This window comes from Mustela nivalis, assembly GCF_964662115.1.
Source record: "Mustela nivalis genome assembly, chromosome: 12".
Taxonomy (NCBI): Eukaryota; Metazoa; Chordata; class Mammalia; order Carnivora; family Mustelidae; genus Mustela; species Mustela nivalis.
In genome coordinates, this window is record NC_139031.1 from 52,311,866 (window position 1) to 52,329,902 (window position 18,037).

Below are 18,037 nucleotides of genomic sequence, written 5' to 3' on the forward strand. Positions count from 1 at the left end.
AAAGACTGTAGAATGAGAACAGAAAAAAAAGCTTCCCAAAAACTCTGGCCAACAAGTCACCTCCAGAGTTGAGATATATTAACTCTGATAAAATAACAAGTTTTGACATATAGCAGACAACAGACAACAGGAAGAGACCCAAAGCTTGTAGGTGTACAGACTGGAATTAAGTTACTTTTGTCAGTGAAATCCTAGTTAACTGGGTTTTCCTTTAAAGTTCAATCTCCCTTAAAAATGAAAAAAAAAAAAGAGAGAGAGAGAGAGGCAAATTTTATTTAAAAAATTATTTAAAATAAACAGTATTGGCTGAGCTAAATAGCTGTTACTATTTGTGGTAGACTTTTTATATCTTGTTAAAAATTTGAATTTCTGTTTATGTATGTGTGGTTTCACAGTTTAATGTGTATGTATTATGTAAATTATAAATGCTATCTATTCCTCTAATTAGGTTCTTTTTCGTTTCCTGCTTGCTGAACTATTTTTAAGGAGACTTGGGCATTGTTCATCTTCACTTCCTTGTAAACATCTCTGCCACCTAGTGGACTATATGATATCTTTCAGGTTGACTCATTAGGTATGTGGTTAATCACCAATATATAAAGTGCTCCTATGTCACGCTAAGTGAATTAGGAAATAGAATTGGGATGTCTGTAAATCCTGGATTTATATGTAAAACTGTGCTAAGGTAAATTGAGAGGCTGGCCTGTACATAGCTATTTTGTACCTTGAGATCTCTACATACTGAGAGAAATGGCTTCTGCACCCTAAATAGCTATTTTGGTTAGCTTACTGAAATGAGCTATGAAGGAAAGGTCCCATGAGAAGTGGGAGGAAAGACTCTTAGGACCAGGGATAAGTGTTTGAGGAAGTAGTTCTGATCCTTGGTGTTGCCAGTAAGAGATGATGGAACTCTGGAAATTTGGTTTTATCTGGGAAACCAGCTGGAAAACTTGTTTGAAGAGCCAGCCCTTGGGTCTGGTCATATTTTTGTCACAGGTATAATGAAATAAAACTGTTATTACTATTACCAACTTAATAAATAACATTATTATTAGTTGAAATTATCATCTAGTTTGCATGTTCTGTTTTATCTTTGTAACTACAACACAAGTTGTTCTCAAAGTTTTTGCCTGTGGGTGTGTGGGTGGCTGTCGGTTAACTTGGTTGTGGCTCAGGTCATGATCTCATGGGTCGTGAGATAGAACTCTGCATTGGGCTCAATGGTCAATTAGGAGTCAGATCGAAGATTCTCTCCCTCTGCCCCTCTACCTGCTTGTGCTCTCTCACACTCTAAAAATAAAAAATATTAAAAATTTTTTGCCAAATGTAATCTAAGATTAATTATTATGAAAGTGCTGGGAATGGAATCCTTGTGGTATTGAATGTATTAGTGCTAGGGGTTCACTTTTGGACATCTGATTTTCAGAAAAATTGGCAAATTCAGAGGTAACCCCCCCCCCAACCAAAACCACTTGCCAGCCAATGCAGAAAATGTAATTAAATTGAGATTATTTTGATGTAGAGGTAAGGATTTAAAATGAAGTAATTATCTCCCATTATAGCTATAGTAATATTGGAAGAATCTTCATAGTTTGGGGAGCACATTAGCAAGGATATTCTTGAGCATTGTACGATCTCATCTGCTTCTTATAATATGCACACCAAAACCATTCTGAAATTAGAGAACGAAGTTTTGGTTTGGAGTTTAGAATTCAAATTCAAATAAGGTATTTGTTTTAAAGTTGTCTTTCCTAATATAATGTCAGAAAAAAAAATTTTTTTTAAAGATTTTATTTATTTACTTGACAGAGAGAAATCACAAGTAGATGGAGAGGCAGGCAGAGAGAAAGAGAGGGAAGCAGGCTCCCTGCTGAGCAGAGAGGCCCATGCGGGACTGGATCCCAGGACCCTGAGATCATGACCTGAGCCGAAGGCAGCGGCTTAACCCACTGAGCCACCCAGGCGCCCCAATGTCAGAAAAATTTAAGTTCTCTAGAACTCTGTTAAAATCTGACACACACGTGCACATGCATCTATAGACACACAAACACTTTAACATGAAAGATGGAGCTAGGCAACAAACAGTTGCCTTTCACTGCTTGGGTTTCAGTTCCTGGCCCTTTGATCTGTGGGATAACCTGTGTAATGTTTTCTGGGTCCTCTGGATTCTGACTTTGCTCTAGTTTCCTAGTTTCTATCTTACTTTTGACCTTTGTTGAATTTTCTTCCTTGACTCAAGACTTGGCTCTTCAGTTGATTTAATTGGGTTGGACACACAAGAATACCATGACATGAGTTTGGAAACAGAAATGTCAATAGAGAAGTAGTCTACTTATTTGTAAAAATGCAGTTGCTACTACTTAGTTATAGTTTTTCCATGTTTAATTATTATTATAATAAATACTTTCTTATCACAAAGATAATAAGTATATATATTGCTAGAAATATTAGAAAATACTTTAAATTTCAAAGCAAAAAAAATGTAAGTCTATATCACATGGAGAAACATGAACAAATAAAACTAAAAACTCGTTTTCAGCACATAAGCACAAATTTTTATTTATTTTATTTTATTTATTTATTTTAAAAATATTTTATTTATTTATTTGACAGAGACACAGCAAGAGAGGGAACACAAGCAGGGAGAGTGGGAGAGGGAGAAGCAGGCTTCCTGCACGCAGAGAGCCTGATGTGGGCTCCATCCCAGGACCCTGGATCATGACCTGAGCTGAAGGCAGTCACTTAATGACTGAGCCACCCAAGCACCCCAAGCACAAATTTTTAAAACAAAAATAGGATGATACTATTTATTTTTTTTTACTTATGACCAGATGCACATTTCCCCATGTCCTTTTATTTTCCTACAAAATCATTTTTCAATGGCTATAGAATAAACCACTGTGAATATAATGTATTACTTTCTTACTTTAGACAAATCTAGTTATTTGAATATTTTTTCTATTTTAATAATATTGTGTGAACATCTTTGCATATATATAGATTTGGTAGACTTAGAATATTTCTGTAAGATATATTTTCAAAGTATACATTCAGAGGTGGACACATAGTATTAACAGTAGTTCCAAAGTGTAGCTATTTTCCATTTAAGAGTAAACTTAGGGATTTTGAATCTTTTGTAGGGAAGACCACCCTGTTCGATTATATTCAGAATGAGCAGAAAACTTATTATATGGTTTCTTTTTCCACTTAACATGCAAGTCATTATTCTGATTTTTATTGTTTTATGCCTTCTTTGGTTTGGTCTTTGTTTACTTTTGGATTTTGGTTTGTTTATGGTCCAAAAAATAAAAATTCTTGGGACAGGATTTTTTTTTTTTTGCTGAAATCTGTTGCAAAATTGATGATATATGATGAAACAAAGAGCAAGTAAAATATCTTGTTCTTACATGGAAAATGTTTCTAGTTTGCCTCATTTCATCATTTTCCTATAAAATGTTTATTAAAACCTTCTCAAGCATATCTGGAATTGAAACTAAAACAGCAACCTCAGCATGTACAGTGAGGGTATAGACTTGTTCAGCCTTCCCATAAAGGCACCAGATAAAATCCATCTTGTAAAACAAGGTAACAGTTAAAATTATTCCATAGCAAATGTACTGTGCCAGGTCTCCGTGCCAACTCATAAATATTTCCATCCACATAGACTTTCCAAAGGATAGTTTTCCAGTTGCAATTAAACTCCAAGCTGTTGCATATTTTGGGGCTTCAGTAATTTTGCCTATATACAATTAAAATTTTGAAAATGGTATTCTTAATTTATTATCACTATAATAACTTCTTCTTAAAGAAATGTGCCTTCAAGTCTTAGTTATCCCTATGTAGTAAGCTGTATACCAAATCTGAAGACCTCCATTTTAATAAGGTTGTAGACACTTTCCATAAGTTAGTAGATACTTTCCATTTTCCATAGATAAACCCATAGAGGAGAGCTTCAGACACAATGATTATAGTAAAAAACACTGATAAATTCATTAAAACCAAAGAGTAATATGATGATCCCAATGTCAAAATAGCAAAAGCTCAGACATTTGGTTCTAAAGAAATGCACATTTTGACTTCCTAAGTTCCTATGGCAACTAAGTTTTTATGATTTTATGCCTCAAAACAACTAGATGTCTTGGGAAATGCCCTGCCTGTCTTTCTTTGTAGATCTATTTTATCTTTATGGTTATTTCTTTAAAATGTTCATAGCATATTAAAAATTCTTTTTTATTGAATGCCCACTATGTTCCAGGATCAGTCCTAGATGCTTACTTAATTTAATCCTCACAATAATTCTAAGAGAGAACTAATGTTATTGTTGTATTACACATAAGAAAATGGAGGGTCAGAGAAGTTGAGTAACATCACCAGTGTCACACAGCTTAGAAACAGAAAAGCTAAGTTTCAGACTTAGTTCTGGAAGAAATAAATGCTACAAATTAGATTCTTGAGAGTAGGCTATTGTCTGAAAGGAACAAAGTATAAAATAAAGTACTGATAAATACCATTTTATCTCATTTTTGTTTCCATATATTTATGTTTTGTTTGTAGGAAAACTGTAAATGAAAATGGCAAAATAAATCCTGCATCAAGGCTACTTTTCATATATTTTTTTTGTTGGTGCTGATGAAATCTAAATTTGGAGAGAAGAATCAGAGCTGTAAAGATACTTAAAGTTTAAAGATTCTTTCTGGCTATGCAAGTAGTTTGTTCAAATAAGTACTTCATATTCTTTCAATAATGTTTTAATGATTATACCATTCTATCTTAAAGTTTACTACCATTTGCTTTCTATTAGAAAATCATTTTAAATTAAGGGCCCCTTTAAGATGAAAAGTCCATAGACAGTAAGAAGTTAATAAATGAGAGAATATTCTTTTGTATTTCACCAACCTGAACCTATAGCAAGGATCTATATATGTGAAGATTAAAGTATAAATTACTCAACTTTTTACATTTCTTTTTTGTATTCTTCCATGGCACAGCTATTACCCAGTGTAGAGAATGTATTCTTTTAGCTTCTTCCAAAGTACTTATGTCTACTGAAGTGTGTCCAGTAATAGAAGGTAATTTACTTCTATTTGAAGCTAAAGTAAAAGCTGATCAGGCCAGTATGACTAAAGCTACCTGCCAGTCACATTCAGAGGAACCAAAGAAACCTGTCTCCACAAAGTCCAGGTGAATTCTTGCTGCCCTGGAACACAGTACTTTATAAACTGTTTTGTAAAGTGTTGAGTTTCTATATTTATTCTGTTTTCTCTAAACAAATGGCATTATTACCCAAAGAAGGCTTAAAATGCCAAAATTAACTGGTGTCAGTGGAAAATTCAACTAGCGATGAGTAGAAGATTAATCATCAAGGAAATAATTAGCCTTGGTTTAATGCATCGGAGTTTAAGAAGACAGGCAGCATTTTTGAGCTGCAACATTGCTAGCAGGCAGCATTTTGCTCTTTCTTAGTAATGTTGTGGAGAAAGAAAACTGGATTTGGAGTATGAAGATTTGAGCTTTAAAAGGGAAGAGGGAAAGGGAGAAAAAGGTTTTTTGAAGACTTTGGTGAGCAATAGGCACGGAGTTAGAGTGTTCATATTTTGTCTTGTTAAATCTTCACAACACTGAAACTCAGAGAGGTTAGGAGATTTGTTCTAGGTCAGAGCTAGAAAGCAGCAGCTGTAGAATATAACTCTATGCTAATCCAAACCTGGACCTCATCTTCTACTCTTCTTATTTGAATATAATTATATACAGTTGATCAAGGAGAAGGATAAAATCCATTCATTTTTCTGAGTGTCATCCTGAGTGTCACCTACTTCAAAATCATTTGGAAATTCCAAGTCTCATTCCAGACTTAGGAACCAGAATCTTGGGGAAGGGCCTGGAATGTGGCAATTATAACAAGTCCCATGGTGTGCTTTATTATGCACATTAAAATATGAGAGCTGCTGTTCTAGAAGAGGGCATGAAGACTGGAAAAATGTAGATTGAAAAATGATACTTGAACACTTTCATCTCTCAAAGTTACTCAAAACCAATTGTAATACACAGGTTCCTGTGAAAGGGAAGCAATATGAAAATAAACCAACAGCCCCAATGACATAAAGGAAGCCTGGGGGAATGCATGGATATTCTTTGGTAGGTACAGTCAGCCAAAAGCCAGACAGGAAATCTTCTGCTCAAGGTCATGACAATTCTTGTTGTCTGAAAAACTCTCAACTATATATTATATTTTTCACACACTGGAGGATAGACACATCTATTTGGATTTTAGTTTGTAACTGGCTGATCAACAGGGAGATGCAAATGAAATCATGGAATAGAGGAAAGATCCTGGATTTTCAAGAACTACAGACTTGGGATTGAATGTTTACTGGATGCTTGATGTAATTAAAATTTTGTGGCCTCAGATTTTTATCTTTAAAAAGAAATAATAATAATATCTAGAACTTATTATGTTGCTATGATGATTAGAGAGAAAACGTGAAACATATGACACCAAGTCTGGTACAAAGAAAATAGTTAATGGTAACTGATGTCATCATCATTAGTACCATTTGTTTTAAAAAGTAAATAGGAATTAAATGTGTTCATTACATACAAGTATAATATTTAAGAGAATCAACTGTAGTGTGTATGATGGTTAAGCCCTTGAATAGAGGGATATTATCTGGTCTTGAATTGTCTAGAAGAAGCCAATCCATTCTATAAATAATATCTGTTCTTCATCATATGTCTTGAAAGATTACTGGGAATCTTGAAATTGTAGCTTAATATTGTCAAAACTTTTCTTAAATCTTTGTTGCATATAACACTTCATATTTCTAACATATGTCTAGAACAAAAATTCTACCATGCTCCATGTCTCAGTTTTAGTATTTAGCTTTTAGTTTTGTTCTAAATGTCAAAAGACAATTTAGACTCTAGAAATCTTAGTTTGGTAGCTTAACCAACTTAGTTTGGTAGTTGTATCTGTCAGATATATGATTGACATATTTTAGCCAATCACTTTTGTTCTAAAAACAACTTGAAAGTTATAGGTGTGTAACTTAAAAAAACAGAATATTTTAACTTGATGGTATTCCTAACTACCTGTACTTATATTACTAATTCTGTACAACGTTTCTTGTATGTAACACACCATTTACTCAAGGAAAACCTATTTTAAGTTGGGTCAAAAAATATCAAGAGCATTTATATAATTATCATATCACTAGTGCCTCATGAAACAAAATTGTGGGTATGATTTGCTTGTTGAAGTTATGATGCTGTTTCTGGGAGGCCTATTAAAATGGGTGTACTAAAACTTTGAATGAATTAAGTAGGGAAAGGAACATCTTGGGAAAAATCCTTGTATATAAAGCCCTGTTTATTCAGACTCTTCATATCTGTATATCTTTTTAATACAAATAATTGTTGCTGAGAGAGTGATAGTAAAAATCAGGAACTCTCTGACACTTCTCCCATGGAAGTGGATACTGAAAATTGTGTATTTATAGAAAAGAGCTTAAAAAGTCTGATCTTGTTAGTTTTTTACTCATAAAGCCAATCATAGGGGAGGCTTCAAGCAGTATCCAATTTTTTGTATATAGCTGAGTAATCTCTCTAATCTGTTAACTAGAAATTTATTTTTACTCATTGCTTTGGTACTAATTATATAAGCCAAACAGTCCATGGGAAATTGCAAGGCTTATTTGCAATCTGCTTATTTGTGATATTTTAAAATTATGTTATAGGTGGCATTTATTATACTTCTATCACATTTCAGATTTCTTAAAAATGAATAAAAATATGTGAAAATATTTTAAAAATGTCTATTATGATTTCTTCTTTGACCATTTAGTTTCTAAATACACAGAATTAAAATTTTTTTGTTAGTAATTTCTAACTTAATTGCTTTCTTGTTGCAGAGTGGGATTTTGTGTGACACATTCAACTTTGGGGAGTTGTTTTATGGCCTTATACATAACTGGTTTTGTAAATGTTCCATGTGTGCTTGAGAAAAATTGAACTCTAATATTTGGTTCTATTTATTCAGTATTAGTTATATCATTAAAATTTTCTATAGTAGGGGCACCTGGGTGGCTCAGTGGGTTAAGCCTCTGCCTTTGGCTCAGGTCGTGATCTCAGGGTCCTGGGATCGAGCCCTGCATCAGGCTCTCTGCTTGGCGGGAAGCCTGCTTCCCCCTCTCTCTCTGCCTGCCTTGCTGCCTACTTGTGAGCTCTGTCTGTCAAATAAATTAATAAAATCTTTAAAAAAATTTTTTTTCTACAGTAGCTGATTTTTTATCTGCTCAATCCATTAATTGTTGGAAGAGATGTTAAAATCTCTTATGCTGGCAAAATACTCTAATTCTTCTATTGTTACTTTTTTTTTGTATATTATCTATTTCTATCTCTTTACTATAATATCAACTTTTTTGTTATATTATCAATTTTTAAATAGCTTTCTTGAAGTATAATTCACATATATAGTCCATCCATTTAAAGTATACAATTCAATGGTCTTTAGTATATTTACAAATAAATACAACCATCACCACTATCAATTTTAGAGCATTTTCTTCTCAAAAAGAAACACCATACCTTTTTTTTTTTTTTTATCTTTTCTTTTTTTTTTTTTTTTATCGTTTCTTTTTTTTTTTTTTTAAATTTATTTTTTATTTTCAGCATAACAGTATTCATTATTTTTCACCACACCCGGTGCTCCATGCAATTCGTGCCCTTTATAATACCCACCACCTAGTACCCCAACCTCCCACCCCCCACCCCTTCAAAACCCTCAGATTGTTTTTCAGAGTCCATAGTCTCTCATGGTTCACCTCCCCTTCCAATTTCCCCCAACTCCCTTCTCCTCTCTAACTCCCCATGTCCTCCATGCTATTTGTTATGCTCCACAAATAAGTGAAACCATATGATAATTGACTCTCTCTGCATGGACGGGACTGGAAGAGATTATTATGCTGAGTGAAACACCATACCTTTTACTATCACCTTCCTATCTCCCATTCCTCCAGCTGGTCCTAAGCAGCCTTTAATTTGCTTTCTATTTCTATGGGATTTCCTGTTCTGAACTTTCATGTAAATGAAATCTTATAATATGTGGACTTCTATCACTATTTTCTTTCATTTAGTATAGTGTTTTCAAGGTTTTTTACTTGTAGCATGTGTAAGTATTCATTCCTTTTTAGGGATTGATAATATTCCATTTTATGGAATTACTACATTTTGTTTATCCATTTGTTCACTGATGAAGATGTGGGTTGTTTCTACCTTTTAGCTATTATAACTAATGCTGCTTTAAATATTAATGTATAGTTCTTGTGTGTGGATATATGTTTTCCTTTCTTGGGTGTATATATTTAGGAGTAGAATTGCCAAGTCATCTAATGCCTCTTTGTTTAATCATTTGAGCAAATGCCTAACTGTTTTCCAAAGTGGTTACATCATTTTACATTCCCTCTACCAGTATATGAGGATTCCAATTTTTTAAAAGTCTTGTATCAACACTTGTTATTCTATAACTTTGATTTTAGCCATCCTAGTAGGTATGAAGTGGTATCTCATTGTGGTTTTTATTTGTATTTTTCTGATACCTAATGATGCTAAGCATCTTCTCAAGTGCTTATTGGCCATTTTTTTTGGTGAGACTCAATATCTTGTTTATTTGGCTTGCTGTTACAAATCCAATGCCTGACACAGAGTTGGAGCTTAATAAATATTTGTTGAATCAAGCAGTAAATTTAAAATAAGTTTAAAATACCAACTAATTTATGTAAAATCCCTGATATATCATAAACACTAAAATGATGGCTGACACTGAATTTTTTTGATGTTTCAAGTTGTTAAATTCTCTATATAAATTCTAACATATAGTATAATATTAGTTTCAGGAGTAAAATTTAGTGATTGATCACTTGTACATAACACCCAGTGTTCATGACAAGTGCCCTTCTCAATATCCATTGTACATTTAGCCCATTCCCTTGCCCACCTCCCCTCCAGCAACCCTGTCTTGTTTTTCTTTTTTAAGATTGCTTTAGTTATTTGGGTTTTATTGTGGTTCCATCCAAATCTTAAGATTGTTTATTCTAGTTCTATGAAAAACGCTATTCATATATTGATAGGTTTCATTAAATTTGTAGATTGCTTTGGGTAGTATAGACGTTTTAACAGTACTTGTTTTTCCAGTCCATGAACATGGAATGTTTTTCCATTTCATTGTGTTGTCTTCAATTTCTTTCATCAGTGTTTTATAGTTTTTAGGTTACAGTTTTTTACCTCTTTGATTAAGTTTATTCCTAGTATCTTATTATTTTTGATGCAAATTTGACTTGTGGTTGCCATTACATTTGCATATAACATCTTATGTTGTGGTTGTGGTTGCCATTACATTTAAATATAATGTCTTATGCATATACTAGTCTATATTAAGTTGATGGCCACTATATTAAGTTGATGGTTGCATTCTAAAAGCACTAAATTTTTGCTCATTTCTCCCACATTTTAGGTACATGTTATCATAGTTTACATCCTTTTCTTTTGTGAATCTTTTCTTTTCTTTTGTGAATCTCTTGATTCATTTATACACACACCCGCACACACACATATACATATACATACATACATTATATATATACATATACATAAACCATATATATGGTTTATGTATATGTATATAAACTGTAAACTAAATATATATATATATAGTTTATGTATATGCATAAATTTTAATTATATATTTTAATTTTACTGCTTTTGTCCTTCCTGCTTTTCTTCTGCTTCCAGTCTTTCCACTCACAGAGTTGCCTCTTTAACATTTTCTAGTGGTGATGAATTCGTTAATTTTTTTTTGTCTGGGAAATTCTATCTTTTCTTCTATTCTAAGTGGTAGCCTTACTGGATAGAGCATTCTTAGCTGCAGGGTTTTTTTTTTTTTTTTTTTTTTTCCCTGTCAGCACTTTCATTATATTATGCCACTCTCTTCTGGCCTACAAAGTTTCTGCTGAAAAATCAGCTGATAACTTTATGAGGTTTCCCTTGTATGTAACTTTTCTTTTGTCTTGTTTTTAAAATTCTCTCTTTATCACTACATTTTGCCATTTTAATTACTGTGTGTCTTGGTGTGGACCTCCTTGGGTTTCCTTTTTGGGGCTCTCTCTGCCTCATGGATCTGGATTTCTGTTTCCTTCTTCAGATTCAAAAAGTTTTCAGGTACTATTTCTTAAAAACTTTTTCTTTGGGGCGCCTGGGTGGTTCAGTGGGTTAAAGCCTCTGTCTTCAGCTCAGGTCATGGTCTCAGGGACCTGGGATCGAGGCCCGCATCAGGCAGCATGATTCCGGGGTCCTGGGATTGAGCCCCACATCGGGCTCTCTGCTCAGCACAGAGCCTGCTTCCTTTTCTCTCTCTCTGCCTGTCTCTCTGCCTACTTGTGATCTATCTGTTAAAAAAATAAATAAATAAATCTTTAAAAAAAAAACAAAAAAAACCTTTTTCTTCATCTTTTATTTATTTTTTTCTTTTTTGATCTCCCTCTGGGATCTCTATAATGAGAATGTTGTTATACTTGCTGGTGGCACTATGTTCTCTTAATCTAGTCATTTTTTTTTAAAGATTTTATTTATTTGACAGACAGAGATCACAAGTAGGCAGAGAGGCAGGCAGAGAGAGAGAGAGAGAAAGAGGGAAGCAGGCTTCCTGCGGAGCAGAGAGCCCGATGCGGGGCTCGATCCCAGGACCCTGAGATCATGACCAGAGCTGAAGGCAGCAGCCCAAACCACTGAGCCACCCAGGCGCCCCTAATCTAGTCATTTTTTAAAAATTCTTTTTTTATTTCTCCTGTTCAGTCTTACTGCTTTCCTTTACTCTGTCTTACAGGTTGCTGATCCATTCTTCTGGTTTCTTTTTTTTTCCTCTAGAGTACTTTAAATTTCAGTTATTGAGTTCTTCATCTCTGATTGTTTTTTTCTTATATTTTCCTATCTGTTTGTTGAGGGTCTCACTGAGGGCCTCCACTCTTCTCTACCTAAAGAAGGTATCTTTATGAACATTACTTTAAAATCTCTATCAGGCATATTGCTTGTCTTCATTTTGTTTAGCTCTCTTGCTGTGAATTTGCCTTGTTCTTTTGTTTGGGACATAGTCCTCTGTCTCTTCATTTTGTTTAAATCTATATGTCTGTTTCTCTGTGTTAGGAAAGTCAGCTATGTCTCCTGCTCTTGAAAATAATGGCCTTATGAAGAAGTCCTATGGTGCCCTGTAATGCAATGTCCTCTGTTCACCAGAACCTGGTACTTGGGGAATGTCTCCTATGTGTTGCACCCTACTATTGTGGCTGAGTCCTGTTTGTCTTCAGTCTGGTTGTCTGCAGTGGGTCTCTTTGCCTGATGTGGGCAGATTTTGGTTTCTTTGCTGTTAGTGGCTAGTCTGAGCTGCCTTGGGCTTGAGCTGGGATAGACCAAGTATTTGTCATAGTTGTGGTCACACCATACTGGAGAGCACTCTCCCTGAGAACCTTTTATTGGTGAGTGGGACCTGAAGTTAGACCAGATGTCAACTCACATTCCATTGCTGGGACCCACAGTCAAATTGGGGCACCTGGGTGGCTCAGTTTGTTGAGTGTCTGCCTTTGGCTTGGGTCATGATCCCAGGGTCCTGGGATTGAGTCCTGCATCAGGCTCCCTGCTCAGCAGGGAGCCTGCTTCTCCCTCTCCCACTCCCTGTTTGTATTCCTCTCTCTCTCCTCTGTGTATGTGTGTGTCAAATAAATAAATAAAATCTTTTAAAAATAGGTAACCCCTACCCACAAAACTGGTGTGTTTGGTTTTCTTCCTTTATCACAGGACAGAATTCACTTTGGGGTCATTCTGAGCCCTACTGGGGCTGCTTGCACATAGCCACACTTTTCAGTTCTGTTTTTAAGATTATGCTTTTGCCGTCAAATCTAAGAATCCATTGCCAAATCAAATGTCCTGAAAATTTACCCCATTTTTTTCCTAACCATTTTATAGTGTTAGCTCTTATGTTTTCAAATCAAGTGTCCTGAAAATTTACCTCAATTTTATTCCAACAGTTTTATAGTGTTAGCTCTTATATTTTGGTGTTTGATTCATTTTGAGTTAATTTTTGTGAATATGTGTGGTAAGGGTCCAACTCTCTCATTTTGCATGTAGCTGGCCAGTTGTCTCAGCACCATTTGATAAAAAGACTATTCTTTCTTCATTGAATGACCTTGGCACCCTTGTCAAAAAATCAGTTGACTATAGATGTATAGGTTTATTTCAGCACTTTCTGTTTTATTCCATTAATTTATATGTCTACCCTTATAGTACCACATTGTCTTGATTACTGTTAATTGTAATATTTCAAAATCAGAAAGTGTGAATCCTTCTACTTTGTTCTTTGTTCTTCTCTTTCAGATTGTTTTTGCTATTCTAGGTCTGTTGCAATTTATAAACAGCTTGTGAAATTGTTTAAAGAATTCAGCTCAGATTCTGATTGTGTTGATATTGTAGATCAGTTTGGGGAGTGTTGCCTTTTTAATAGTGTTCAGCCTTCTGATCCTTGAGTTTGGTATGTTTTCCCATTTATTTTTATTGTCTATAATTTCTTTCAACAATGTTTAGTGCTCTTCAGTGTAGTCTTTTTTTTAAAAAGATTTTATTTACTTATATAAGAAAGAGAGAGAGTACAAGTAGGGGGAGGGTTAGAGGGGGAGAGAGAGGGACAAGCAGACTCCTCACTGAGCACAGAGCATGACACTGGGCTTGATCTGAGGACCCTGAGATCGTGACCTGAGCTGAAGTTAGACATGTAACCAACTGAGCCACTCAGGTATGCCCAGTGTAGTCTCCTTTAGTTAATTTTGTTTGTGTCTTTCTAGGAATGTGTTCATTTCCTTTTAAGTTGTTTACTTTGTTGGTGTGTAATTGTTGGTAGTACTTCTTTATTATCCTTTTTATTTGTCTAAAGTCAGCAGTAATATCCCTCTTTCATTACTCTCTCTAGTTATTTGAGTATTATATTTCTTTTTTCCCGGGTGTACAAAACTAAACATTTTCCAATTTTGTAGACTTTTCAAAGAACAAACTTCTGGTTTCATTGATGCTCTTTATTGTTTTTCCATTTTCTATTCCATTTGTTTCTGCTGTAGTCTTTATTATTTTCTTCCTTTTGCTTGCTTTAGGTTTCATTTGTGTCTTATGGAGGAAAGCTAGAATTTTCACTGGAATTCTTTATAATTTCTTAATATAGGCATAAACAGAAATTTCCCTCTAAGTTCCAGTTTAACTGCTTCCCATAAATTTTGGTATTTTTTTCCATCTCAATATATTACCTGATTTCCCTTTTGATTTATTTGACCAATGGGTTATTCAAGAGTGTTTTAATTTCAATGTATTTGTGATTTTTCCCGAATATTTTCCTGCTAAAAGATTGTGATTTCATTCCATTCTAGTCAAAGAACATACTTTAACTTCTTTTTATCTTTTCAGATATTCTGAAGTTTGCTTTTTGACTTAGCATATGGTCTGTCCTAGGGAATGTTCCATGTATACTTGAGAAGAACATATATTCTATTGTTGTGTTGAATGTTCTATAGATGTCTGTTATGTCTAGTTTGTAGCTTTATTCAAGTTTCCTGTTTCTGATCTTCTGTCTAGCTATTATTTCCAGTATTAATAGTGGGATGTTAAAGTTTCTGACTATTATTGTTGACTGTCATTTTTGCCCTTCACTGCTATCATTTTTGCTTCATGTAGTTTGGTACTTTGTTATTTGGTGCATATATGTAGATTAATGACTTTGCATCATGAGCCCATGTATCACGTTAATCCAATTTTGTTCAAAACATTTCTAAAGAGAAAAACTATTAATGGAACTCTCTTTCTTTGATTTTAAGATGTCATGAGTTATGAGATTTACTGCTGATAAAAAGAAATATAAAATGTTAAATATTCATGTTTATAAGTGGCACAATTTCTAAAAAAGAGTAAAAAATAATAATATTGTATTTAATAGTTAGAATTAATTGGACCTTTAATAATCACATTACTTGTTCTCAGTGATAATATGATATGAGAGAATTTGAAGATGATTTGGTTGTATTCAATGGAGTGGTATTGAGACATGTTTATCAAAAAATGGGCCAGACTCATTTTGTCACTGAACCCTTTGAAACCCCTGGGTATATTTTCCAGCTTTGGCAATACCTATTTTTTTTTTTTTTTTAGATTAATGTGAATAAATGTCTGAAGGCCAGTTTCTTTTAAAAAGTGCAAGCTAGGGGTACAGAGGTGGCTCAGTTGGTTAAGGTTGTAACTCTTGGTTTAGGCTCAGGTCATGATCTCAGGGTCATGGGATTGAGCCCCATGTCACGCTCTGTACTAAGTGTAGAGTCTGCTTGAGATTCACTCCCTTTCTCTTTCCCTCTACCTCTATCTCTCCCCCTGCTCATGCTATCTATAGCTCTCTAAAATAAATAAATAAATAAATAAATAAATAAATAAATAAATAAAATCTTTTTAAAATGCTGGCTAAATATTTTTAAATTAAACAAAATGAACACAGTATTAATTTCATATCTCAGACATATCTTCTACACTTTAGAGTGAAGGCTGGTAGGAAAATATACCATGTAAAACTGCAAAACTATCAACTTATTTGAAAAGGTTAACTCCTTACTTGACTTCATACCATTTTGGATAACTTTTTTTTTTTTCTGTCTGAAATGTGTACAGTTTAGGCTGATTGTTTTTGGCATAAACAGTCACAAAATAAAAATGGTTGCCAAGGGATTGGGGCCAAATCTTTCTGAGTCAGTCATCTTTTTGACAGATATTACATAGAACTACTTAGCTTTTTCAATGAGGAGTAATTGGAGTCAAGTCACGCTTACAGAATTTCCTTTTTTGTGCTTCATGTTGCCTCTTAACCTAGTTCACAAGGCCATTACTTCTCTATAGATAAATGCCAAACATTCTTTGGAAATAAATAGAATATACATTTGTGTATGTGTTGTAACATGTAGTATGGCATGTATGTGTGTATATATATATGTATATATTTATATCTATAGATATATATCTCCAGATAAATTCTAAGAAGAGGTATATTAGATTGTCTAAGATAAATATGTTGTTTTGCTCAAAACAACTAAATATTATTAAGATAAGGGAATTTTAATTCCTTTGACATTATCATTGTGGCATATATATCTGTTATATATATATGTTATATATATATATAACTGGCATATATATCTGTTATATATATGTTATATACATATATACATAACATATATATAAATAAATTATTCATGATATCATATTTTGATATCATATTTTAATTCCTTTGACATTATCATTGTGGCATATATATTGTGGCATATATATCTGTTATATATATATAAATAAATTATTTATTTATGATTATCATACTTTGATACCATATTTTAATTCCTTAGACATTATCATTGTGGCATATATAACAGATATATATAAATAAATAATTTATTTATTTCATAATTCATTCACAATTTATTTATGAATTAAAATATGATATCAAAGGATGCTATGACATACAGTTTGGGACTACAGTTTTGAACAGAGAGTCATGAAGAAACCCTGCTATATATATATAAAATATATAATACATAATATATAATTATATAATTATAATATATAATTATATAATTATAATATATGTAATTATAATTATTTTATATATATATAACATATATAGCAGGGTTTCTGCTGTATATATATATATATACATACATATAAAATATATATATGTGTATATATATAATATATATAAATTATATGTAATTTATATATATATAAATTATTATATAAATATATATATTTATATATAATATATAATACATAATATATAATTATATAATTATAATTATTATATATAATATATAATTATATAATTATAATATATGTAATTATAATTATTTTATGAATATATATAACATATATAGCAGGGTTTCTTCATGACTCTCTGTTCCAAACTGTAGTCCCAAACTGTATGTCATAGCATGCTTGCTAATAATTCTAATAAGGGTTTCTTGGTCAGATAGGTTTGAGAAATGATGGGTTTCACAGAATTAAATTGTTGTGTTTTTTAGTATAGTTGGTTTTTTTTTTAACTGATAGGATTTCTTAGGACCTTTTATGTACTTATGCAATTGTGAATCCCTAAGTTGATAGAGAATGCAATATTTTCAAAATTCATTTGGTCATGAAGCCCTTGTAATCCACTGAAGCTAGTGTTCCAAGAGGATCACTCTGGGAAAAACTGCTGTGGTCCTCAAGAACATATTAAATTGTCTTCTGTTCAAGACTTACTCTTTTTTTATGATATTTCAGTAGATAAGATAAATCTTTCTTCTTAGGGGACGAAGATTCAGACTTTCCCAACCACCTGTTTTTCCTCTTTCTCTAGTCACACTGAACACCATTGTTTACCAAATTGTGCTTCGGAACATTTTGTCTCCCTGAGAAGCAGTCTCTTAGGAGAATTCTGCAAATGGGTGGGATCCTAGCTAAGACCATATGGACCCAAGTATACTCTGAAATCAAGCCCCCTCAAGAGAAGTGGCTACTGGTATAAAGGCTTTCCAAGTGAGAATTTTTTTCTTATGTTTTAGAGTCTGCCCTAGAGAACTGATTCTGCATTGAGGTTAGAAGAATGTCATCTTAATTGGGAAACTGTGGGCCCCACCATAAACTATTTATAATCCTGATTTATCTCTGAGCTGCTGGAGGTGGTGGTGGTGGGGGGAAGTTCCCTTGGATAGTTTGACTATCTTGGTTCACAATAAATTTCCTCAATCCATTTTTTTAAAAAGAGTTTATTTATTTATTTCACACACACACACACACACACACACACACACACACCCAAGTAGGCAGAGAGTCAGGCAGAGAGAGAGGAGGAAGCAGGCTCCCTGCTGAGCAGAGAGCTTAATGCAGGTCTGGATCCCAGGACCCTGAGATCATGACCTGAGCTGAAGGCAGAGGCTTAACCCAC

The 18,037-nt window shown here is 33.4% G+C and overlaps 1 protein-coding gene across 1 annotated transcript in view; it reads left to right on the forward strand.

The window, feature by feature from the left end:
* The window catches only part of LOC309844989 (uncharacterized protein), a gene marked incomplete at its 5' end in the record, with an annotated part of 52,571 nt that extends 34,757 nt beyond the window's left edge, over positions 1–17,814 (forward strand). The window contains one exon of the mRNA XM_082692419.1: positions 17,450–17,814. The remainder of the gene's footprint in view (positions 1–17,449) is intronic.
* Positions 17,815–18,037: the final 223 nt, after the last annotated feature.